The following is a 25,720-nucleotide window of genomic DNA, read 5'->3' as shown; positions in this document are numbered from 1 at the left end:
TCCTTTTCTCTGATCTCAGTGTGTCTATGGAAGGGAGAAAAACACCTTGTAGTTCCATAACTCAGGACATGGTGGCAAGAGATTTTGCCTCTCCTTTGTATGTGTGAAAGGGGGAACAGAATAAATAAGAATAAAAGAGCCACAGCACAGGAAAGGTCGTGCAATGCCATGCCATCATCCTCCACCTGACCTGTCTCTAAGAAATGGCTGAGAGTGGTTGTGGAAAGGATGTGTTTTGTTTCCTTTTGCAAAGAAAGAAAAAGATATAAGCCCAGATAGGTGGATATATACCAGAAGAGAGAGTTGATGATCCTTGTAGAGGCAGGGAGGTCAGACAATGAAAGGAGCTTGAAGATCAGGGTGACCATTCTTTCTGCAGCTGCACTGTTCAACAACCTTTGCATTGTATTTTGATGCCATCAAATGCGGCCAGTAGAAATGTGTGGCCATGCTCCAGCTTCCCAACTCTGATCTCTATGTGGAGAGAGGTGCACCAAATTTTTCAGGCCTTTTCCCCAAGAAGATAAAGATAAAATTGTCAACTGTGGATTTATCAGCAGTTCTTTAGCTAGGGCTAACAGAGAAGAAACTTTGCTCCATGGTTGTGTGCATATTTCTCATGCTTTGTTCTTCTAGAAGGCTGCCCATTTTCCCAGTGTCCCAGAAATTCATCTTAATTTCTGACCTTCTTTTAATTATCATCAGATTTCACTATAAAAAGTTCACACAATGCTTTCAGGATTTCTTTTTACTTGATGTCAGGAAGCAGGATGCTCCATGAGGAAAGGCCAAGCTGGGAGCCAAGGATCACAGTAAGGAGTCAGATCCATGACCTCTCTGAGAAATGGAGCCAGCGCATGCTGCCCAGACTAGAAGAGCAGAGCGGGTCCAGCTGTGGTGACCGGGGCCCCTCAGTAGTTCTGGGGGTGGGTCCCTAGCAATGAAATATTTATGTGGCCAAGTCAGTGGTCCAGATCAGCCAGTACCTGGTCTGACTACAATTAAGTCTAAGTAGAGACCACAGGAGAGGCCTGGCCTTGACCCAAGGCAGCCAAACCCCAAGGCTTTGGAAGGACGTGGTGTTATGATCAGGCTCTAGACTCCTGGAGAAATAAATGTGGGTCTTCTCTGCTACACTTTCAACGGACAAACTGATGGAGAAGCAGCAGGACCCACAGGATAATTCTTGTAAAGCTGTGAGGGAAGTACACTGTTATTCAATGGAAAGGAAAATATGGCATGGGCCTGGAAAAATGGCATGAATTTGCCTCTGAACTTCCTCTGAATCAAGCCTTATTAATATTAGAGAAAATGTTCCATGTTTGTTGCTAAGTATGTTTTCATTGATGCACATTGCTTTGAGTATGATCCCACATCAAAAGGCATTTGAATTACATACTTAAAAAAGAATGGAATACAGCTTTTGAGCCTATAGTTTTAAAGGTTGATTGATGTCAGACCAGGGGATGAGTGGTATCAAGAAAGCAGTTCGTGGGCAAACAAACCCACATGTTTCAGAGGTGTTCATTCATGATTCAAAGATTTCAGGAGTCTTATGATGCAAAGGCAAACACAATCTGCTTCAGTGAATACTTAATATTGCAGATATTTAATTTCTTGAGATCCAAGAAATTAAAAATCTCAGCACACTTGAGGAATCTTCATAATCCTCTGATTCTTCCTTTAGTCTGCTTATCTTTCCACAATAAGGGCACAAGGCCTTCTTCCTGTCTTCTTACTGTCTACATATGTAAACCTACTTTTTTTTCAAATGCTGATGAATTACTAATTACTGTTACTAAGTGTCATATATTGTTTTTGGAAATATTACTCTTCTTTCTCATGCTGTTTTCTGAAAGCTGTCTGTGGTCAAAACTACAGTGTTACAAAATCTTACTTCCAGTGACATCAGGCTTAGCTGTTCATATTGTGGCATTGAATAAGATTAATCAAAAAAACCCCCCAAATGCAGAGAAAAGGCTCTCTGCTGTGTATCTAACCAAGCTGCAGCTGACATAGTTGTATGAGAGAAGTTTTTATGGACTGGCATACAGTTTTCTTTTTTTTTGTAGATGCACTTTTTTCCTTGTAGTAGTAACTTCTGTGTTCTGGGAATGAGCGTTAAATGTAGCACTGGAGAAAGATGAACAGCTTGTAAGTCAGTTTCCTAGTCTATTTTCATTGTAAAAGACTTGGGAAATCCTTGTATTTCTCTGTTTGTTTATTTGTTTATTTTTTGGCAAAGCAAACAAATTACCTGAAAAATATTTTATTTTAACCCGGACTGTTTATTTAACTTGTTTTACTAAAAATATTGTTTTGGGGTCATATATCTTTCCAAAATCACTTTTATTTTCTTAATTTGGTTTGCATTTTTTTTTTAATACTGAAGGATTGGGTTATTTTGCTCACAAATTAAAAAATTACTATGTTATATATATAAATATATATTTTATATCTATATATATGACATATATATCATATATAGAGAGAGATTTATATCTATACACACACACACACAAATATATATGTTTCCTAAATATAGGAAAAAACCAAGAAAATACTAGGGCTTGCTAGAGTCAACATGAACATGAGAAATAAAGATGACCAAAAACATTTTAAAATTGCATTGATAGAAAAAGGAAGTGCTGAATAAATCCCACTGCAAAGGCAAAACTATGATTGGATATTGGGAAAACTGGAGTGTTTAAGTGCCTTTTTGCTTCAGTTTCACTAACCAGGATAAATGTGGCCAGATGGCTAACACAATGAACATTGGTGACAGATGGGTAAGTGCTCTAACTAGCATCAGAAAAAACAGGTTAGAGATGCTTATGAATTGGCAGGGTCTGATGAAACTCACCCTGGAATACTTAACGAGGTAACTGAGCCTCTCCCTGTTGCTTCAAGATGGCATGGAGGGCTGGTGAGGCTCTGGGAGATACGAAAGGACAACTGTCATCATGGTTTTTAAAGAGAGGAGGGCAGAGAAGCAGAGAAGTAAGAGGGGACGAGGACTCAGAAAATCAGTAAGCAATCATCTTAACTTCTGAACCCAGAGAAAAACAAATAAGAGACCCACCCCTCAAGACTAGCAAGGGTCTCTTGAAAAGAACAAAACATACCAAGTAGCCTAATTATCTCCTGTAACAGCACAGAATAGAGAAAAGCAAGGCACTTCTAAATAACATGTCTTTAACAAAACTTCTGATGTTTCCTCAGGTGGAAGCCTCCAAAACAGCCAAGAAACATAGCCTGGAGGTGTGTACTATAAAGTAAATGTGTGACTGGTTGGGAAAAATGCAGTCACAGTAGTTGGCAGCAGCTTATGATCAAATTGAAAGAACAGATTTTTTGTGGGGTTCACCAGGGGTTGGTCACGGGTGTGTGCAGTATTTTCATCTGTGATATAAGCAGTGGAATAGGGGATGCTCTTATAAACTAGGCAGGAAATGAGGGGACAATAGAAGCACTTTAAATGGCAGGGATGTAATTAACAGCAGATCTTCAACATCTGGAATGTGGTTAGGGAAAAAGGAGGTGGAAAGTTTTGTATGTATTCCAACTTTCTTCCCCTTACTGGGGTAGTGTCTGCTACCTGGCTTATTTTTGATAGAAGTTGATGAAATCTGCTTCTAAAAGACTTTGTGGATCCCTGCAATGCCATGTGGTGTTGGAAAGCTTCTATAACAATATAACAGGTGTCATACTGATGAGCACAAAAATTCACCTTGTGCAGTTCAAATGCTTTAACTTTTCACAATGCTTTAACTCAGACTTTACTGGGGCAATGCACTTCAGACAAGGCCTGGAGAAGTGGCAGAGAACCCAGACAGGAATAATGTGAGAGGTCTGAGGCCTTGAAAATTTTTAGACATGTGGAAGTACTGTGTGCTATAAAATACAATGAAGCACAGGAGTAGATTTGCTGAGGGAGGCTCTGTTATCTGTATTGAGCTATTTAAGAACAGCATGCCATATGGCTGCTGAGGACAGTTTAAAGAGGATCCTTTCCTAGGAATTAATATAATCTGTAATCCTGAGGGCTCAACATAAAAGTTTTAGCTAATATTGAAGCTTTCAAGGTGTTTTTTCCCCCTCTGTACCATATCTGGTCAAGACTCAAATCTGTGTTACCTCCATGTTGAAGAAATCAGTGTGCTGCAAACTGTCATAGTTCAGAAATCCTTTTCTGCAGTGGTGTGATTTGGAAAGTGGATGATGTGATTCTAGGCACCAGGGCAGCCTTTGCCTAACTCAAAAACTGTAACTTTCTTTGGTTTGGAAGAATAAGCATGGCCTTCCAAAGTAATGTGGAACACTGACTGTTCTTTTTACACCATACCTGCTCTACCAAAGCTGCCATGGCAGTCACCAGGACATGCTTTTCTTCTTCAGTGTGTGTCTTAGAAAACTTAGAAAAAATGAATTGTATTGAGTACTTCAGTGCCAACACCAGCAAGAAACATATTATTAGCTAAAATTGCACACCCAGCCATGCACAATCTTTAAGTATAGTTTCTGTAGTATAAGTAGTGTTTCATAATTGAAATATTTGCTATTTTTGCATTAAGACTGATACACATAGAGTCAGAATGTAACATTATCAGAATTAAAATTTGTCTCATTACTCACAAGAAACAGCTGCTCTTCCTGAATGCAAATAAGAAACATATTTGTTTCAACGGGTGAAACATTCTTGTAGTAACTGAGCGTACATCAATGTTCACAGCACTTTGGTTTTAATATGGCCAATGTAGTTTCTCACTGTAAACAGTAGATTTAGAAAAATGTGATGAAATCTAAACAGACAGCAAGAAACATCCAGTACCAAAGGGAAATGGTATTACACAGCTTTTGCATTTCCTTGCCTTTCTTCTTTTCGCAACATGCTGTTTGTTTGCACAGAGTAACTGTCTTGTCAAAATGAGATTTCAAGGCTCTTAGAGATGATGAATAATTTTTTTTTTTTTTTGCAGTGGTTAGTTGAATTTTCCATTCTTTGTTTTATTTGACCAAATACACACAGAATACAACACAAAAAGATTCAATTTGATTTTTGCGCTTTAAAAGTACAATTCCAGAGGTACTTGGAAAGACATCAGACTACAAAAGTGATGTTCAGATCCTTCTCCCTCCTATTTTCTTAACTGTAATCTGAAATGTAAGGCTGGGACAGTAGTTTACCCAATGCTTGTGCACTCTTTTTTGCATGGAAGTAATTTTCGTGTTCTTTCAGAAAGCAAATCTTCCTTGCCTCAGTGATACCTTTTTTGTGTTGCACAGGTAAAATTATCTGCATGATTACAAACTGAGCCTTTTCTCCAGTTTTTACTAAATTCAAAATTTTTTTTCAGATATTTTGTCACTAAAATGTAGGTGTATGAGCCAATGTGTGTATGGAATATATCTTCCACACTACCAAAACTTCGAGGTGAACTGCTAGTCAAAAAGTGACCTACAGGAGAGCAAAAATAATACAAGAGCAAGCAGCTGGTAGGGAACCATGTAGAGCAAGATTATTGCTTGTTTGTTCATTTATGTAATGCACAACATGAATTATAACATTTAAGTAATGTGCAGCTTGAGTTTTCCAGTCTGAAAGAAATCTCCACAAGTTCTTTGTTCCCTGCATCAGGGTATCATTCTCTTTTCAGAATACTTTCAGAAATTGCTTTCTGTTATTCAGGTAGTCTTAAATTTATAATTTTCTGAAGTGTAAATTAATTAATTTAAAAGAAATTTTGACACTTATTTAATCTACCAGACACTTTTAAAATCTTTTGCACTTTAAATAATACATACATTTTATTAATGTCTTTGTCTACTAGGCAGAAATTGTTGTTTTGGTTGGTTCATTGGTTGATTTTGTTGGGGCTTTTTTGTTTTGTTTTCCTTGACATCAAATCTGCTTGTGTCTGTAAAAATGACTTTACAGAATTTCAGAGAAGTATTGTCATGTTACAGCTATACCAAATCTTCCTGCCAGCCTGAGAGGAAATGTTTGTAGTTCTCATAAGTTCTTATAAGGAACAAAATCTCTTTATGCTCCCACTTGAACACTTAGAAGGATTCACAGAATCCTAAATGAATAAGGAGTTGAGTGGCTGATAGAAAGAAATCATTAACAGTTCAAGTTTCAAATGAGCCCACCTGTCAGGGGAGCTCTGCAGGAAATTGCCCTCAATTTTCATATAAAACTTTTGCAAGAGAGTAGCAGGTGACTCATGAGAAAAATCTTTTCTGAGTCCGCTATCTCGTGGCAAGTTAAGGGTAAGAAATAAACAGAGTCTTGTGAAAAACTGAGCAGAGAGTTAGATGTGGAAAATGATAAACCTGAACTTCTTTTCAATGATGAGAAAAATTCCTTGGAATAATTAAAAAAGGAGCTCAACATGAGCCAAAGAGTATCTATAAATCCCTATTTTAGATTCTATCTCAATATACTGAAGCAAAATTTGGGTAAGCAATTGAAAAAAACCCAAATAACCAGCCAATTAAAATAGGTCAGTTTTGAACTAATATATTTTCAGTAAAGGCAGAAAAACAGAGTGGATTTTATAAAATGGATCTAAAAAAAATAATCACCAGAAAAATATTAATGTTTTGTATATTTAGATACTAGGAAACGTATCATACCTAGGGCAGTTACAAGTCTCAGGTTACCCTTGAAAGTTTTGTCTTTCCCAGCTGATGGTCCATTGGATTGTTGCACTTAAAAGTGAAGTTTTTTCTGCTTCAACCACTTTTCAGCTTTTTTTTTTTTTTAAGTATGTTTTCCTTAGTTAGTGAACTATAAAATGTATTCAGACAGTATGTCCCTGTGCAATACATGAATATATTCTAGCAGTTATGTTTATAAACAGATGCAAGTGTCTGGCAGCATGGATCATTATTTGGGGGCTCAGATGTTATTAATTAACACCAGGAATGTTGTGAAATAAGCTTGAAGTCAGACCTCCCCCCTCCTGACGCAGTGTGAATGGATAAGTACTCTTCCTTTCAAATCATAATGGGACTCCTTCTCTTACTATGATTTGAAGCAGTGTGAATAATCAGCTATTCATTAGTGCAGATAAATATGGATGATAAAAAATCCATGCAAAACCCCGAAGAATACCACTGTTTTTATTCCTCTTGCTGTCAGATTTCATTTGGCAGAAGGTTTCAAGTCTCCAAACTTGCTGAACAAAATCAGTACCTAAAATATCTCCAAAAAATTTACATTTTATTGTCCTTTCTCTCCCCCTCACCCACCCCAGTACTTCATGCTCTGTTTATTTTCTGTCATTTCATTTACTATTTTGTAGGTAATGGGACCTGACAGAGATTCTCCATTCAGGTTCTAACAGATTTATAGGTATTTACCTATTCTGTCTACAGATAAGAGGGGGAAGAGGGTTGCTCTATATAGGCAAGAAACTGTTGCATGGGGTAGACCAAAAACATGTCTAGGCTTGTATCCTACACTTTGGTGAGGTTGTTTGTTGAGGAGTTGAAGATATGGACCTAATACTGTGTCCCTTTCAGGCTCCAGCAAACAGCTGTCAGGGTCTACTTGAACTGGTTTCAAATTATAATTATCAAACAGCCTGAAGGATATATTTTCCACAAGTCTTTCAGCACGCTTTTATAATTTGGCCTCAATGTGGCACTATTATGGTCCAAACCTGATTGACATGCAGTGTGTTTAAAAAAATAATTAAAAATAAGTGATTGTTAGTGATTTTTCCCTTTTTTTAATATATTTTTAAAAATTTTAATCCTAATAGGAAGTACAAATGAATAATTTCTCACTATTTTTTATTGTGTAGATTTTGTCAATCTGGATTCGTTTCTAAATTAAAGACTATTATTTTTGTCTCTCTTCACACAAATGGTTTTCTTCATGTCTGATAATTTTTGTTGCCCTTTTCTTACTGTTGTGGGAGTTTGCTGTCTGCTTTTTGAGATGGAATAAGAGGAATTACCCTCAAGATGCCAAATGTGCACCCTGCAGAACACCAAGTTTGATTTTTGTCCCCCACCTCTTATCCACACCGACTTGAAGCTCTTTCACATGTAGCAATTACAACTTCACAGCCTGTTTGCTGCACAGAGCTGAGGATGCTTTGCTCTGGGTGAATTTCTTTGTGTTTTCTGCTCCTGAGTGGGATCTCCAGCCTTTCCTTTGTGGGCTCTCCCTCTCAATAAGGATGCTGTGTGAATGTGGCAAGGAGACGAGAGGCAACCTCTTGTGGCAAAAGATCTTCAGTGCTCTGCAGTCTTCAGTGTTCAAGAATAAGAAGCAATTAAGACAGTTCCCTGTAGTGGACCAATTCCACTCATCCATGCAGTCCTTTCCTATCAAGTACTACCTGTCAGGAAGGTTTTCAAGGTTCCTGAATATCCCCTGATATGGAAACAGGCTGTTTTGCTCTACCTTCCTTCCCTGAACTCCCGAGAAGCTGTCTGTCAGCTGCATCTGAATTTGAAAAGCACAAAAATTAACATGACATCACTGTATGAATGAGGACCTCTTCTGGTTGTTTCCATGAGCTTTCCCCATTAAGAGGCACATTGAAAATATCTGGGTCAGAAAAGTGCACTTGAAGATAACACTGTGTACCAGAATGATACTATAATAATCCTGGTCCCTGTTGTCACGCTGTTAAAATGGCTGGGTGAGCGGCCTCTGTGGTCTGCATATTTAATATGCTTAGTTTTCAAGACACTTTGTATTTTGCTGCCTGTTATAACAGCTCAGATCTTATTTTTTTTCTAGGTGTTATTGTAATATCTAATGTAAGGCAGTCACTCTGCAGAACCCTTATGGAATTCAAAGGCAGTGACCTATGAAAGAGAGCTAGCTGTAGCCTTCTAAGAGGTAAAAACCCCACGTCATGTGTATTATCTACCACACTTTACATGGCTTTAAAAATTCTGCAGAATGTAAATATGTGTAAGATTGTGAAAGGCATCAGAACAGAATCAATTTGCATAGTCCAAGGCAGTAATACAAAGTAAATAACACTTTGGTCTTAAAATAGAGCTATTTATGAAAGTAAGAGGAGCAGGATTTTGCCCATTATTTCTGTCCTCAGCAACTCCACAAAGCATGCATCTGCTACAGATCATTCAGAAATTGTTAGCATAATTTAGTTGGACACTTCTTTACTGGCCTTGTGACAGATGGTGGCATGAGAGTGTGGCATTTAAATGACTTGCCTTCCCTGTGCAGGCGAAACAACTTGTTTTTAAGGAGCTCCATTTCAGAAACTCATGAGTTGTAGCCTGAGTGTGAGGATTCTCTGATGAGTTTCTCTTTCTTTCCCTCTGGCTAGAGATTGATTTTTGCACTGAATATTTCTCCTTTATGAAAGTTCAAGGTACAAATTTCTTTTCAAATAGTGAATCACACAGAACTTAATTTTCTTATTTTACTATTATTGTGGTTTACTATTAACACTGATAAGCATGTAAAGGCTTCAGCCAGACTTTGAATTTTTTTGTGCTGGACACCATATAGACTTGGTTAGAAGGAGTTTTTGTGTAGAACAAGACAATGAGGTCACCCAATAAAAGGATATTTTTATTCTGTTTATTCTCTAACTTTCTTTTGAAAAAAAAACTATTGTGTATGGCAAGGGAGTGATTGATCATTTCCTGTCAATATACATTTGAGTTAAAAATGTAAAGAGTGAAACACATTTCTGAGTAATAAATATTAATGAGGCTCCAAACAGCACATGGTAGCAAGCAGTTACAAGTTATTTGTGTCTTCCTTAATTACAGAGAAGTCAGGATTGCAGATTCAACTTGCAGCTCACAAACTAGAAGTCATTCCTCTGCTGAGGCTTCCAATAATAGTTGGTGAAACACTCCAGCTTCTCCCCATCTGGTCGTTTTACAGTGATAGCACAACATTATCATAAATGGATTAGTACTTTTATTAGACAGTTGCATATGTTTTGCCCACATGTATCATTAAGCTACTGTGAGCCGGGGATAACTTGTTCTGCAGTCAGAGGTTCGTGAAACATCACTCTGTATCCAGGCTTAGTTCCTAACAAATGTAAGAGGGAATAAAAGTTACATCAGGCTTAGTTCCTAACAAATGTAAGAGGGAATAAAAGCTACATTGGAATTCCATTGTGGAACTTTGCTTTTGGGCAGGTTTTCAGATTTCAGCTTTCTGAGTTTTCACTCTTCGTTATTTTAAATTTAATTTAGTCAGGCTTTACATCCCTGTTCAGTTGCATTATTTATGTGCAGATGACAGGAAGATAGTTTGGGAGATATCAGGAATGAAAAGCTGTTTCCAATAAGAATAGTAAGGAACAGACTGGAAAAAAAAATTATGCTGGAAATGACTGAAAAGGAAAAATAAAGGCATGAGCTGCAATAAACTCTCGTAAAAGAAGCAAAGTCCAGTCAGAAGTGCTTGACTTATGGATGGGGGCATTTTGCTGTTATTTGCCTCTAAACTGCTGAACTCTTCTTTAGAAAGTGTGCTTGCTTCTGCCTTTCCCATTCTGTTCCTTTACCCATATAAATGGGGTTTATCCATGGCCTCTATTACTAGTGGATGAAACATTGATTCAAGTTAGATTTGGAGACACCAGAAAGGAGGATGCTGATAGACAGGAAGTCCTGTAGAAACCAGTCCAGCAGAGCTAACCTTTAAGTGCTCAGATTTTCTTTTCTACTGGATTCATTATTTCTTTAAAATTCCAAATTTGTTAACTTGGCATGCCAAACATGACAAAGCATTTTCTCCCTAGTTTTACATACTGATTAAATTTGACATATTTTACCACTCTGCTTGTCAAGAGTTTGTCTGTGTGTTTATGCACACACATGCTTAAGTGTGTCTAAATTTTGGCAAAGATACTCAAAGATGAGCTGCAGTCTGAACAGCTGCAAAGTCTCTGAACACTGGAATTATTCATAGCAGATAAAGGAAGTAAACCTCTTGAAAATAGTTCAAACATAACACAATTATGGGAAGATCAGACTCAAATTTTTTACTTGAATGAACCAACTCCTGAAGGAGTCTGTAAAATGGGAACATGGGTAAATGGAATTATTGCATAGCCCTTTTTACATTAAAAAAAGACACCATAATGTGGTAAAAAAAAGCATCTGAACAAAGAGAGCTTGTGTGAAATTTATATGTTTACTTTCACTCTGGTGGTGTAAAATCAGGAATATTGAGTAGTGGCTGAATAAACAGAGCAATATCATTGGGAAGCCACTCTGCAGGCTAAAGTCTTCAGCGTATAGAAAGGTCTGAAAGCACATGCTTGGTTCAACAGTGCCTGTTTTTTTGCTAGGGGCTACAGACCTAATTACATCTTAATGACACACTAATTCACAAATCATCCTTTTTGGCACAGGGATTAAGCCAAAGGGTGTCTATAATCCTGCAAAGACTGTATCTAAATCTAATGTCTTGCATAGATATTGTGTAGTCAGATTTTTGTGTGTGCGCTCCAAGCTTTTTACACTTTAAAAGACAATGTGAAGCTAAAGGATATAATTCCCCAAGTACAGAGGTCAAACATTTAAAAAGGAAGATGCCTTCTGTGCTAGAGGTTATTGACTTGCTACAGGTTATACTGTTGGCCACAGCTCAACTGTTTGCATTCACCCCATCAGGTAGGAAGTGACAACTCTCAGAACAAAATAACACTTATGAATATATTTTATACATAGGGAATTCACATGTTCAATTTTGGTATGCCTCAGGCAGTCAGCTGGAGTGCAAAATGAGTTTTCTGTGGTTTCCCCTTACACCTGTTGTTGCAGATAGCAGCAGTTCTTTCTCAGTGATACCAGCTAGCAATATTTCTTATAGCGCTTTCCATTCCCATGAGGATTTTTTGTTCATTTAGACTGGGTCAGATAAGGAGTAAAGCAAACTTATTCAGTCCAAGAACTCAGATGTGTCTTTAGAAATATGATGGGTGAGAGAGAGGGTGTGACACTGCTGTGAAGGGAGCAAGAGACACAGAGAGAGCTGAGAGTCATCACGTAGCTCTTTGCATGTGTTGTGCCATCAGAGTACAAAACAGAGCACACTAGAAAATCCTCAGCCAAAACACTGGAATAAGAAAAAGATACTTTTTTTTTGCCTGCTGCACAGTTGAACAGTGGAACTCTTTGATATGAAATTTTTTAGGAGCTGTAAGAGCAAGTGTATTAAAAAAATAACAAGAATAAAGAAAATAATACGTGTTGGCTACCTTTTGGTATGCAGTGATCCAGATGTGACTTCTGGTTCTTCGCATCTAGCAATCAGTTCTAAGGATTGATTTCCAGATGTGAAGAAGGTGTTTAGTGGAAGTTACTCTTTTTTACTTAAAAAAGCCTCTGAAATATGCCTCCTGGAAGATGAAATCCAAAGATGGTTGTCTGGTCCTTCCAGAAACCACTCCCCCCAGTATCTTAGCTGGTTTTAATGAACGAGATGCTGCTGAAGATTTAACTTAATTTTTATGTAGTTGTTTCTTAAGCTTTGAGCCATTCCTGTATAGAGGTCCAGTGATGACAAGGGGCTCCTTCCACCCACTTGCTTGATCAAATGTTAAATGCAAGACTGAGTGCTTGGTATTTTCCTGAGCATCTGCTATTGGCTGCTGCTGGAGTTAGCAGTGAAAATCTCTTCTCTTTGTTCCAGACCTTGATTAACAACACAGAGATCTGAGTACTACATCTGGTTTATAATTGTAGACAGTTTAGTTTTAAGAGGATTGTTTTTTATTGTTAGTAGTGTTTTAGTAGTCTTGCAGTGGAAGGAGGGTGCACAACTGTTTTGTCTTCAATGTGATATTACTTAGAAGTTATTAAAACATATTTTCATTGGGGAGAAATAACTGAATAACCCTTTAATTCAGGTTGGAAATAAACTCTAGATATCAACTGTATGGACATCAACTGTATGGACATCAACCTGCCCCCTTCAAAGCATGGTCAGCATAGAGCAGGTGCTCTGTGTTCTGAATAAATTGAAGGACAGAGATTCAGCTTTTGAATATAATAACAGCTTTTGCAGGCAACATTATAATGTTTGACCAACATTGTAATGTAAAAATCTCTTGATATTTAATTGGACAAATTAGCTGACATGTTTAGCACATTGCTGACATGTTCAGCTTGTGTTCCATGAGACCTGCATGTCCTTTTCTGTGAAGCTGCTCTTCAGCCAACTGATCCACAGTCTGTACTGTTGTATGGCCTGATTGCTTCCACAGGGCAGGATATTGCCTTGGCCTTTGTGTACTTCTCCATGTAGCTGCCAGCTCACTCCTTCAACCCTCTGAGTCCTTCTACATATCAGCCCTGCCTATCACAGCTAATACTGCAATGTACCAAAGGCACCAGCTCAGCTACATTAGGTAAATGTTTGAAATCTTTTACTGAATAAACTGAAAATGTATACTGGTATGGTTTTCGTGGGGTAAGAAAATGTGAATACTCTGGGTTTTTAAAACCACCTTTGCACTGGGGTACCAGTGAAGGCATCAGCCTCTTTTCAGTCCTGGTCCAGATGTTTTGATGGGAAGAGGAGTTTGATTCTTTTAATGAGACACCTATGAGTGTTGCATATCTCACAACTCCCAGTGGTATGTAAATATATAATAGCTGAAGTACATATCAGGAGCTGTTTCCAACATCTTACTACATTCAAGGTTAAGAGCATGATTCAGAAACTCAGCAGATGCTGTGACTCAAGCAACTGCTGATGTACTTGGCAGGATGTCTGTATATGCAAACACTAAGAAGTACATTTTCATTTCAGTGTACATGGAAAATAGGCATGCAATTCCTCTTGCCTACCAGAAAAAGGTATCCAATTCTCCATGCACTAGCCAGGAATGAGAAGACTTAGGAGCCCAACCAGTCAAAAATTTGTTTCAATTACCATGATAATGTCACATACCCTAGACCTTAATAAACATAATAGAAAAACATTACTTGTAAGCTGCCTCTCTTTAAAAACGAATCATATACAAGTGTATGAAGAGGGCTGTAGTGGGTCAGAATATGGCCTATTGGCCTAAATACAGTGCCTGTGGCAACACACATGTAAGAAACTTAGACTTACAGAGGCAGTCCCTCTGTAGTCAATAACCTTCCGTAGGTTCCCTTCTCCATGATCCTGGACCCAGTTCTCCTCTTGATCAATGGCATCTTAACATCTACAACAACCAGTGACAAGGAGTTACCAACTGATTATACCTAGTTTATGAAGAACCACCTCTCTTTCTCATCCTTCACCTCATTTGCCTCTTCCTAGTTCATGTTAAAGAAGAAACAGTGAATTGCCAAACCACCTCAAGGAAGATACAGATTGAGGTCCCTCAAAGGAACCTCAATCTGTATCTTCTGCTTCGCCTTTTTATCCATCCTGCATAATGGTCTTGATCAGTCCTCTTATCATTGAGCTATGGGAACAGGGAACTTCTTCTCTGACAGGTTTTGTTTTGCATTTCTATTTTCTAATTCTTTTATTAATAGAAAAGTTAGCAGGTTATACATAACAGTGGCCACAACAGAGAAGAAAAGCTTGTGCAATCAGAAATGTTTTAATTTGTTGTGTTGGCAGGCTAGAAACACACCCACACAAGGACACAAAAAGGCAGAGAAGCAGTCTCATGATCGAATACAAAAACAATTCCTATGTGGCTCACTCAGGTTCCTGGTATCTACCCTCAGAAATGGGAACACCATGTGCAGTGTTGTGTTGCTGTGGCAATACGGCGCTGGTAGGACTCAAGTGCCATGTATGTTGTGGACATTTGGGTCTGAGTCAGCTAAACTCAGTGCTAAATTCAGGTAATTACTTCAGAGAAGCAAGAGTACAAGTGCAGAATGAGGGTTCTTGAAAACACTTTGAATTTACTGATATTTTGGATGCATTTAAGTCATTGGGATAACTCTGTTTTGTTTCGCATTGACAGTTTTATGGAACTTTGGTGAAAAAAACCTACTCTGCTTTCCTCTCAGGTTTTTGCTTACAGAGGTAAAGTAACAGATACCTTTGGTCTAGTCTGTGGGTTTTTAGTACTGTTGTACAAACACGGGTATTTATCCTATTTTTACATCACAGTGAAAAACATTTCTGGGCTGTGAGCTATTAAAAATGAAGAAAAGGATCCAGATGCCTGGCCCCAAGAGCAGCACTGAAAAAGTAGTAGTCCTGACAGCTGTGTTAGCTGAGCACTCATACCATAGGAGAAGTACCATTGCATTAAACACATGGACTGCACTTCTTTGGCTAAAAGGCTATTAAGTTTTGAAAAGAAAATTGTGATGTAGTGTTAGCTGTACACTGGTTTGACACAAAAGCCACAAAAATATGGTTTTTAATGTAGAGTGAAATAAAGCATCAATAAATGCTTCAGGCTTTATGAAGCAGCAACATACCTCATGTGGCTTTTACACACCTCTGTCAAAGGTATAACTCATGTCATTCTCCTCTGATACAAATTCAAAGGAAAGTTAGCAAGCAATGTGTTAAAAGCACAGTCACACACATATGAATGACAGTGAGATTAGACAACTCGTAATTAAGATTAACATGAATCTAAAAGTGTAATTCAGTCATGAAGAAAAAAAGTCTTTTTAGGGTCTTTGGGAAAATTGCTCACACACACATCAAGAGCCAAAGTTTTTGATATGGTAGACCTAAGAATTATGCTGAGTTATATTTCCCTGTGCAAAACATCCTGATGTGAAAGATCAGGAGCAGGCAAATCCTGGCTAATAGCACTGTGCACCTAGGCTGTGCTACATTGTCCCCACTTCAGTGGGAGCTGGGTTAGAGAGAGAGTCTGGCTACAAAGAGAGGAAAAAGTGTAGTACAAGTTTGTTGTATTTTGGACAGACCAGACAGTGCTAGCCACTGAGGAGAGAAGAGCAGAGGAAACCAGTGTTTTCTGAGAGATTAGCTAAGTAATTCATTGTCCTGGGAAAGAGAGCACATCAAGAGGAAAGTCAGATTAAACATGCATACAGATGTATATGTATATACATACATATACATCTAATGATTATACATATAATGGTTTATTTCAAACACTAATAAGTTGTAGTTTACTACTACTCTAGCTTAGCATTTTTTTCATATAGGATTGACTTTTCCTCTTATACTTAATTTTGCCGTTTTTGGTAGAGATCATTCTTTTGAATGGATCATTCCCTTGTTTCATGAGGGAATAAAACTCCAGTCAGTTCTGACACGCTGCTCAAATTTCAAACTGTTAACAATGTTACAGTTAGTAATGGTTTTAGTGGGAATGTAAACTCTGTTCTCCGTTCTAGATTCTTTTTCCAAAAATGTAAATATATAGGAATGCAATTCAGCCAGCGTGCATCCCTGTGCAGGTGTTCATCTGTCTGAGCCATTTCCATCATTCACCTAGTGAGTGATAGTTTGTTACATGAGAGGTTTTTTTTCCTCATCCTTCTGCCAGAGATTCAGGTATAATATATGAATTTGTGATCATCTCTGATAAGAGTATGGAATTGTGTGCAAAATGATACTTTTAAAAGCATTTTGCTTAAGTTTTGTTGAATAGATTTTACAAGACAATATAGTCTAGATATTATCTTTTTAAAAATTAATGCAGTGCACATCAGTCAAACAGACACTGGTGTGCTTTATTAAAAAACCCTAATCAAGATTGACAGTACAGTAAGATTTACACTTGCACAAGTTACGCCATGTAGCTTCTTTGAGTATATTAACTTCATGATTCCAGTTGTTGAAACATTCTGAAAATCAAAAATATGTGTGAAAATGTCCAGTAACATCTTTAATGCTGTGATGTTACTGCTGAAGCCAACACACCTCATGAGGAGGTATTTGATTGCCTCCAACCTTTTTTCCTGCTGCCAGGGGCTGAAGGGGAAATGAAGCAGCTATCTAGGAACCTCCCTAGAATAAAGGCTTCCTCAGGGAGCACCTGCTCCAGCGCTGCTGCAGCTCCTTTCCCTTTTCAGGTTGTCCTGACACACACCCTGGGCTGGGGCTGTATGAGATTGAGGCTGGCTGGCTTGCAGCCCTGAGGACACTGACACCAACTCAGGGGAGCATTTGGGCTACTGTGAGACATGGGGGCTGCATGTGAAAATTAGCAGTGAGGAAGCAGTGATGGCTCTGGACAGGATTCCCCACCTCACCAATGATAATTCATGGCACTGGACAACTTGGGCATTAAATCTTGTCTCCAAGTGAGACTGGAATTTTCTCAGGCTGGGTGCATCTTTTTTTTTTGGTAAATAATCACAGATATTGCGATTCTGGATAAGAGTTTTAAAAGCTCTCTCTAAATAATATGTTTCTAGTAGGAACTCTTTGGCTTGTATGGAGATTGATGAGGAAGTTGCAGAGTTTAAAATGTTATCCAAAGGACACCAGAAAATGGGCAAAGGTAATGGGAAACTCCCAGGAGTAAGCAGATGGATTATTGTATTACAGATGCTACTGGAAGGTTGCAATCACGACAAAAATAAGTTCTGTCAGTTTTCTTTTTGCTAGGTATTTCTAATTATAAGACTTATTTCTCTAATGCTGGCAGAAAAAGGTATGTATTTAACCTGACAAGATTCATGGTGAATAGATGAATATGTTTTCATAATCCATATGCCATTTTTCATAGACATGGAAATATGAAAACACAGAAAACAGTGAGAGAATGATGCAGCAGAATATGATGTAATTTTTCTATTTTTATGAACTTCATACACATTAAGGCAGGATGAGTCTATAAATGTAGCTGTTCCACTGCCTTGAAATCTGGCACACAGCTTGCTGAAAGCTATTCAGATTTAGCTCCTACACTTATTTTTTTGTTCTTCCTAGAAAATAATTGAGCTTTCAAACTATTGATAGGAGAGTGCCATTTTTCAAAATTAAAAAAAAAAAACAATTATATTATCTTGAAAACATAAAGATAACATTGGTCAGAAATGCAAAAAGGGTTTTTGCATTCCAAAACATGGTCAAAGTGTCTTAGAAGTTTCCTGTGGTACATTTTGCTCAAAGTATCATTTTTGAGTATAATCAGGGAGAATTTAGGGATTTCAAACATTTAATTGAAAGAAATGCTGGTTGTTGTGACGTGCATACACGTTGTGGGAACAATTCATATGACTTTCCATTTTCTTGGGTTTTATGTATGTAAACTCTTTTATTATTTGTTCTTAATGCCGTGGATCTCTTTTAAGTAAGTCTTTATAAAATAAACTTATGTTCTTGCAGAGACCTGGCTAAGAGTTTTTGTAATGTCAGATAGAACTAAACACTTAATGGTTTACTTCACTGTAATTATGATTACAGGCTTCACCTAAAGAAAATTAATTTTCATGTTAAAGTGATTTGCCACAGGGTAGTAAGCAAGGAAATTGGCCTGTCTTTGCATCAGATATTCTTGTATGAGAAGGCAGCCAAGCTGCTTTCCAGAATGTTTGCAGAGTTCATGTTTCATATCACTGATGATATATAATCTTACATTACTATTGTGATTTTAACTACTACATATTGTATTGAATATAATACAAAACTGATGATGAATATAATTTAAAAATATGTATGTGCACTATGAAGAGAAACATGATTTAAAAAGAGATAAGACTTCACAGAGCTCTTCCCTGATTTTTATTATGTTTCTGACAAGCCAAAATACAGTCTTTAGCTATCTGTGAGCTCCTAAGCTATTTAACAATGTCAGGCCTTACCTAACACATAAAAATAAAATATAAAACTAAAGTTTGTCTTGCACAGAAAAAACTCTCACAATATTTTTTATTACATTCTTATATGATTACTTAGAAAGGCCAATTATTTAAATATCTTTCCCCATTTTTACAAGCATATAATAAATACACAGGTATCAGAAAGGTCTGGAAAAAAACCCAAAACAAAACCAAACAAACCAAAAAGCAAAAAACCCCAGATTTAAACAACGCTAAAATAATTAATTTCTTACCAGGCCAATGGATCTTTAAAATATTAAGAGCGCTAAGTGTAGTAGAGAAGAGCTTAAAGTTGCAAGTAAAATCTGGTTAAAAATATCCAAGGTCCTGAATGAAATGTTTGATACTACTGGGATACTTTGACCCTTCCAGTTTGTAAGAAGCCTTCTGAAAGGGCTGTGCAGAAATTACTGAGTAGAAGTGCCTTCTTTGTCTAGGCAATATTTTGCCATGGCAATGTGATGTCTAGATCTGTTTCCTCACGCTCCATAAACACAAGTCATTGACTCCAATACAGTAAATGATAAAACCTCTGTAACACATTAGTAATGTGGAAGGGTGGAAGGTCAATCCCAGCCATTTTATGCTGGCTTTGGAGAGGTGATGGGGATGGAGAGTGCTTGTGAGTGTAAAGGTCGATGTGCTCTGTGTGTCCTGATTTGTGGAGCTTTGAAAAATTCTGATCTTGTCAAAGGAACTGCAGGATTTGAACTACCAAGGTGGCAAATAGAAAGAAGCAGGAGCTGTGTGCCTTTGTACTGCACTGGAAGTATTTTCATATATTAATTTCCAAGAGTGCAGGATAATTGAAATTATCCTTATTTCTACATAGCTAAGTGGCAGGACAAGTGAAAGTGTACCTGCATGGATAATCATTGGATCATAGAATGGCTTGGGTTAGAAGGGACCTTAAAGGTCATCTGGTTCTGACCCCTCTAATGAGGGGCAGGGACATCTTGCACTAGGTCAGGTTGCCCATCCAACCTGGCCTTTAAGATGTCCTAGGAAGGATGGTATATCCACACCTTCTCTGGGTCATCTGTTCCAAGTGCCTCACCATGCTCACAGTGAAGAATTTCTTCCAAATATCTAGTCTACACCCACTCTTACTTCAAGGCCATACGTTCTTGTCCTAGCACTACATGTTCTTGTAAAAATTCCTCTCCTTCTTTCTTGTTGGCTCACTACTAGTACTGGAAGTCCACAATTACCTCAACCCAAAGCCTTCTCTACTCCAGGTTGAACAATCCCAATTCTCTTAAATTTTTCTTGAAGAAGATATGCTCCATGCCTCTAATCATCTTTGTGGCCCTACTCTGGGCTTACTTCAGGCCAATGTCCTTCTTGTTCTGGGGACTCTGGAGCTGGTTGCAGTACTCATGGTGGTGTTTCATGAGGTCACCAAACAAGTATTAGAATTTATTTTCCTTTTATATCATAACTGTTTGCTAGGGTGTCACCTCTCGTTTATGGCAGTGTGTGCTTGGTTGCTTGGAGAGATGTTCCTTTTGGATATATCACCTCTTTTTACAATACGGTTAGATTGACTTTGCTTTACTTTTTTGCCTCTATAACGTTACAGATTTCAAACAGCACCATGTGTGGGAGAGGCTTGCCTGTGGCCAATTTTAATGAGAAAAAGAGCTCCTCTGTTTCTACTGATGACATGGCCCGTTGCAGTAATGATTTGTTTTATTGCAAACTACTAGAACTTAAAGACCATTTATGGCTAAAACAGTTAGGTCACTGGAACTATGCAGACAATAAAAACGTTATTGCTCCATTGGTGCCTTTTACTGTTTGTTAAGAGAAACACTACTCTTTCATTTTCCCCCAAACATTTAGAGCATCCCTAATTATATCATTGCTCAAGCTGCAACTGCTGTTCTCAACATCACATAAATCTTGCACTAAATTGATTTGTGGCTGAATTGTGAAAGGGATCAATGGATTCATTTGCACTGATTTGCCACTCTGTTACTGAGAACGTGTCTGTACATATGAAAGATGGGATTATCTGCGTTGATTCATAACCTCACAGATGTCTTAGACGCTGGAGTGTACCTGAAATACAGGGAAAAAGAATGGGAGAATTAAATTGGATGCTTTGTTTGATCTTGCTACTCCTATGGTTGCTAAATCTCCAATGTGATGGAGTGAGATGCTGTGTTGTCTCCAGCATTTTGTTCCCAAAAACACTGTTAACTCCTTGGAGAGAACACCTTGCAGTTTTCTACAGTAATGACATGCCATTCTCAAGTATCATAAACAGTCTGTTCCTGAACAAATGGTGGCTATGTCTGAAAGCTCTGTTTTCATGTAAGGCAAGGTCCTTAAAGAATGAAGTCCCAGGTGTGAGCACAAAAATCTGCTACCCTTAATAGTGTCTGCTTTTGCTACATTATCTGGGACTGGTTCACCCTGTTAGCAAAGAAAACTGACATGATGACTAAAAGGAATTCTCAGTGTGCATGAATAAATTAGACTGTAGGACTAAGGCCTTAGATAGTAAAAGTTTTGCAAAGAAATATGTTTTTCCTGTATCTTGTGTGGTCTGGTATACACAACATGCATAATCTTATGTTTTTCTGAATGTCACTCTGCCAATATACAGCCATTGCTTGTGCTGCAAACCTGTCTCTCCAGTGTCATCAGATCTGTGTCAGCAGAATGTCTTTGCATAGGGACAATATCTGTGAGTACTTCTCTGACACTTCAGCTATACCACTTGAACAAAAATTGGACTGAGGTGGATTTTCTTTCCTTGATCTAAATTTTCCATACCAGTGTTTTGACCCAAGGGGTGAAGTTAACCAAAGAACTTCCAGCCTGACATGTTCCTGTCTTGTCAGGCTGCTGTTACTGCTATCACAGGGGAAGTGCTGCATAGAGGAAAGGGCTTCTAGCTCTTGACAGGAACCGAGAGCCATTCCTTGTTCGGTAAGTGTAGCTCTACAAGAGATTGGTTTGTCTCAGAGCTCTGCTAAAAGGATTGTTTTAGAAGATTACAGTTTATGTTTATGAGGATGATTTTATTTTGTGAATCAGAGGGAATAAGGACAAGCTTTGGTACAATGACAGCACTACTGCTTCTATACATCACGCTCTAAAGCATACCTTCTGAGCAGATGGGCATAATTTTTGTTAACATGACTTTGAAAAGGGCAGGCCTTACCCTCCCCCCATGCTTTTTTTTTTTTTTTTTTTTTTTTTTTGTGCTTAGAAGAGTTGCAAACTCTTCCAAGAAGGAGGAGACTCAACATTGAGCACACGACTGAGAAGAAAGCTGATATGATCACCACTTGTGGGCCCTGGATGCTGCCCTGGCACCAGTGTTAGGTAACAAAGGCTGCTCAACCATCTTGCAAGCTTTTCTGACATTAGTTTTTGTATCATCAGGTCTTGCTTATACGTGCTTACACGGCAAATATTCCTTTGCTGGAGGTTATTTGCATGGAACAACTTGGCAAGAATTTGCTGGAAATTGGCTAGGTTCAGAGAAATGGGTTTATTTTCTGCTGTTGTTTTTTTGGTTTTGGGGATTTTTTTGGTGAAAAAAAAAGGGGATTGAAGAATTGAAAGCCTCCATGAGGAAAACCAGAACAGAGAAAGAAATGGAATAAAATGTGGGGAGAAAGGAGCCAATTAGACATTGAAATTGTGCATGGTAATGAGTTCAGAAGCAGTTAGGATTGTAGCAAAGAGATATTGGAGAGATGATGAGGAGGAATAGATCAAATCCCAAGAGAGGACCTGAGTCAGGAATCATGTTCCTGTGATATGGACCTGCCCATTTTGTGGCTGTTTTTCAGGGGTGGCTGTCTGGTCTTCAAACTTCTGTGGAGCTGGAGTTCTGTGATCTTCCATGGACACACTGTCTTTGCAGCTCCCACAGCACCTGGCCTCATGTGCTTCTACTATTTCAGTTTCAGGATTTAGGCCTATGACCTGCAAGGCACACTTTACCAAGTGGGTCATACGTATATTGTTTGTGTTAAAAAGCACATACAAGGAAAGTAGGAAAGAAAGAGATGGCACCTGAATGCTGCTCAGTTGAAACCAGACTAAAGTGTTCTACCAATGATCAGGCACTCCTCAGCAACATCCTGAGCAGCCAGAGACAGCAAGAAAGAGACACCTCCTTTGGTTACCAACAGCCTCTTTCCATTTTGAAAATAAGTACGGGATGCTCTGACTCAGAGTTGTTTACAATGTAGTTCACAATATGAGGTAGGAATGTCTGTTGTCACCATGGGCAGAAATTTTATGTCTCTAAGGAGGCAGGTTAGAAATATTTCCTATAAAAATGTTTCAGGAGTAAATATGTCAAGACATTTAAACAGTCAGCCATTTTGGTAACAAGTAAGGTGGGCAGGCAAAGAGATTTTAAAAATTTCAATTGTGCCCAGCTAATAATGACATGAGAGAAGCTGAGGTGAAAGCTATTCCTATTTTTGTAGGCTTTATTTTCTTGTTTTTTGGTTTGCTTTTGTTTAGAACCATAAACAATATCACATAAACTAATACTATGAACTGCTTTATACAAGGGAAACAAAATGCAAAGCATGAGAAAATCGTAGTGAGTTGCAACTGATGTAATCAGGATTGTAATGTAGGTAATTAATGCCCCATTCTGCTGCTCACCATCATCTGTGGGGGCAAGGAAGGAAGGAAAGGAAGGAAAGCTTACGGACTAATTCTGCTTAGGGATATTTGCAGTCCTTAGGGCTTGATTGTTGTACTACAAGTATACAACAGCTAAAATCTGTCCATGAAATAACTGTATGCAAAATTATTTGGGCATTTCTATAGGAAGGTGTTGAGGTTTACTTTGGATTGCCTTTTAAGGCTGTCTTTTAATGCTTAGTTTTAATGCTGTTTCTGACATTTTCAGAAGTTGTGTTTTAATAGAAAGGACAGGCATTAGAGGATCTGTGTGTGCTGCTAGTGCAAAAAACAGCAACTCTGGCTGGCTTCAAAAATACTAGTAAGTTGATGCTTCCTGTCTCCCATCCCTGTTCTTTCTCCCTGAAATTACTTTGCTTCCTGCTGCAAACAAGATTTTGTGCCATTCATAATAATAATAATAAAATGACACTAATTGCTATGTGTAGTGGATGTTCTGAATTGAGCCTGAGGAACTGAGTGTAGGCTGTATAAGATACCAAACATAGCAACTTTGCAAACAGGGTAAATTAGAGTCAAGAAAATGTTATATAACAGAGCATGAGTGGTAGCTTAGAGCCTTCATTTTCATTCACACCCACAATTTGAGCTCTTTCACAGAAGGATTCTTACTGGGAGGTAATCCTTTGGAGAAAATTAATCAAAAATATGCCATCCTTCTGATGTTAACCATAGCAGAAAATATCAAAATAGAAAGTCTATTCAGTACATCCTTTTCCTTAAGTATCGAGGACACATTAAAAATATCTAGTGACACTTTAAAAATATATATTTTTAAATGCAGGATATAACATGCAACTGTGGATAAGTAGTCATTTGCGTGAAATTAAAGTCACAGTTTTGAAGGCACCTAAATGATCTGGGACTCAAAATCTGGTTGCTCAAATGTGTTGGGGATACCTGGGGTCTTGTGGGGCTTGGCAGATTTTCCTGCCAGGTATCTCAGAGCAGAACCTTGTAGTGGAACGTCAGGAGCTGGAAAAGCTTTTCTGTGGCTACACAGCCTGGTGACTGAGCTCTTTGGCTTCAGTGATGATAATTTGTGATAATTGCAGAGCTGCTCTGGGGTTTGGAATTGATCCTCACTTGAGATGGTGTCCCTGTGCTGGCTCCCAGGGTAAACACGAGGCAGTGCACTCAGTGTACTGTTGCCCCTAGTGTCTGATACCAGCATATGGTTTGAAATGAGTTGAGTTTCACAGAAAACTGTTAGGTGCTCTTCAGATCATGTCTCTTATAGATATGTGCTCTAAAACTCTTTTGGGCAGCAATACTGCAGGGCTTTGCTATTTCTAAACCTGCTGGAAACGAAGGTGAAAGAAACGAAGTCCAGGACACACCATAGAAAATTTGCACACGGATTCCCCAAGAAAAAGGGAGCTGTGGGGCAGAAGTGGTGCAAAACTACTGTGAGTGTGTGCTGAGCGGGGAGCAGCCGGGCTTTCCCTGGCACAGGGCGCATCCCCTCGCTCACAGCCTCGGGAAGGGAGGCTCTGGGGCCCCAGCCTGTGCCGGGGAAGGCTGAGAGGGGCAATGCATCAGAAGCCCCGCGGCAGCGATCCCCTGGGACTCACGGCAGGCAGCAGGAAGCAAGCAGGACGTGTGGAGTGCCCTGATGGATGCCAGAGAGAAGCCGTGCTCAGTCCTTGCCTGCTGCGAGGGCAGAGGCTGCTTGCTGCTCTGGACAAAGGTTGGCTGCTTAATTTTGTTCTGCTGTTTTTACTAAAACTCCACATAAATCTTGTGCGGTACTTGGTGTCCTTTTGAAAAATGCTTTGACCCCCAAATCTAATAATGTTGCCTGAGTAGTTTTAAGAAAAAAAAAAAAAAAAATAGAAAAAAGCATTGGGAAACTGAACAGTATTAAAATCTGAAATCACCCATTTCCTAGGCTCTCTAAATGTGTGTGTGCTGGTAGTAGCAAGCTCCTTATTCAACAGAAAGCATAAGGATGTGTAAGAAAACAAGATCCTTGCCTAGCAGCAGAAAATAGCTCCTGCTGTGGCGGTAAATGGGGGAAACAGGAGTGGTTCAGGGTGTGTGTCTGCCCTTTTCCTTCCCTTTTGCAGCCCATCAAGACACTTGAAAAATGCTCCCTTACCAGCATGAGAACTGCAGCCCCTTGGCCTCCCTGCAACATCTGTGTCCATGGAAGTGTCTGTGGTATTGGCTTGATAAACTCCAATCTTGGCTTCTTTCTTTAGACAATAAGTGTGTGATGTTGCACCCTTCAGCAGTTTGTTCTTTAATATTTTGTTCATCTTCTTCAATCTTAGTTAGTGATTCTCTC

The sequence above is a fragment of the Onychostruthus taczanowskii genome, unplaced genomic scaffold (assembly GCF_017590055.1).
Source record: "Onychostruthus taczanowskii isolate IOZ18803 unplaced genomic scaffold, ASM1759005v1 scaffold16, whole genome shotgun sequence".
Classification (NCBI taxonomy): domain Eukaryota; kingdom Metazoa; phylum Chordata; class Aves; order Passeriformes; family Passeridae; genus Onychostruthus; species Onychostruthus taczanowskii.
The sequence above is the reverse complement of the archived record's forward strand: the minus strand, read 5'-3'. Positions refer to the sequence as shown.